Genomic DNA, 1,377 nt, shown 5'->3' on the forward strand with positions numbered 1-1,377 from the left:
AGCTGGGTCAAAACAACCCAACCGCTGGGTTTGTCCCTTTTTAACCAGTGCTGGGATATATTTAACCCAGCATTTTTTAGAGTGTATGGTATATTAAATATATCAAATAATATAAATGATATTACAATCATATAATTATTAAATATATAAAAGAGTTTCTTAAGAGTTCAAATTGAGGTGCAACTGTAATTAAATACGGACTAGCAATCTCTTAAATTGCAATATAGTTATATTATATAAAATTTAAATGTAATATATTAATAATAAATGTAATATATTTTATATTATATCAAATATATTAAATAATATAAATTATTTATATGTATATTTATAATATATTATTTTATAACATATAACATATTTAATACAATGTTTAATTTTATATTAAATATATTTATATTATTTAAAGTCTCATCCATTTTTCCGTAAGTGAAGTTCATTTGAACAAATCGTTAGTCACTTTCATGTACATTTTACCTTGTTTTACTCTGTTGCTATACTACTTTTGAGTTATTATTACTCTTGGGTAACAAGATTTGTGAATATTATAGACCAAAGGGTTCAAGAGCTATAGACATTTGTATTTGGGTATGTCGTTTTTCAGAAAATGCTCAAAAATAGGGGTTAATACACAATTAAATATATTATATTCAATATTTTATGTTATTAAATATAAGTAAAACATAATATGATATAATATATTATGTAAATAAACTTTAAATGTATATATAACATGCGTGCTATTGTATACATAAAATGTCATATATTTAGGATAAAAGCAATAAAAAATATATATTTGGCAAAGTTGACTGCCCTTATGAAATCAACACTGACAGCGAGAGCTCGCCTCTGCGGTGACGCTCATCCTCGACTGCATCAGGCAGCATCAGCTGAAGCGCAACAGTCACTAAATCTGCCCCCATAAGCGCGCGACACACGGAGAGAAAACTGGAAACAAACACTGTTGTTGCAATGGAGAAGAAACGCGACAGCATCTCAGCCCGAGTGGACACGTCAAGTTCATCGAGTGGTAGGACTAAAGGTGCATGATTATTGTCACCTTCACGCTTCCTCGTGCATGCAAATGCAAGTTTGACAAGCTGACGGTCATGTGTGTACTTTTGCCGTTCTGTGAGTGAGAGGGGACTTTATTCGCGGTGTCACAGCTGGACAATCTAGGCTACCTGTTACTTTGGCCGGTAGATTTAAATTATTTCATTATTGGCATGGCATCTGAATCTTGTAGATGAAAATCTATATCATGATATTTAAGCTTAGGCAGACTTCCACCTGTGTAATAGTTTGCAGAGGAACTTGATGGACCGTTTGTTCACTGTCGACTTTTTTAGATTGTGTTTCAGCGTCTTTTTATAAAAT

The sequence above is a fragment of the Sinocyclocheilus anshuiensis genome, unplaced genomic scaffold, assembly GCF_001515605.1.
Source record: "Sinocyclocheilus anshuiensis isolate Anshui unplaced genomic scaffold, SAMN03320099.WGS_v1.1 scaffold87, whole genome shotgun sequence".
NCBI classification, from domain to species: domain Eukaryota; kingdom Metazoa; phylum Chordata; class Actinopteri; order Cypriniformes; family Cyprinidae; genus Sinocyclocheilus; species Sinocyclocheilus anshuiensis.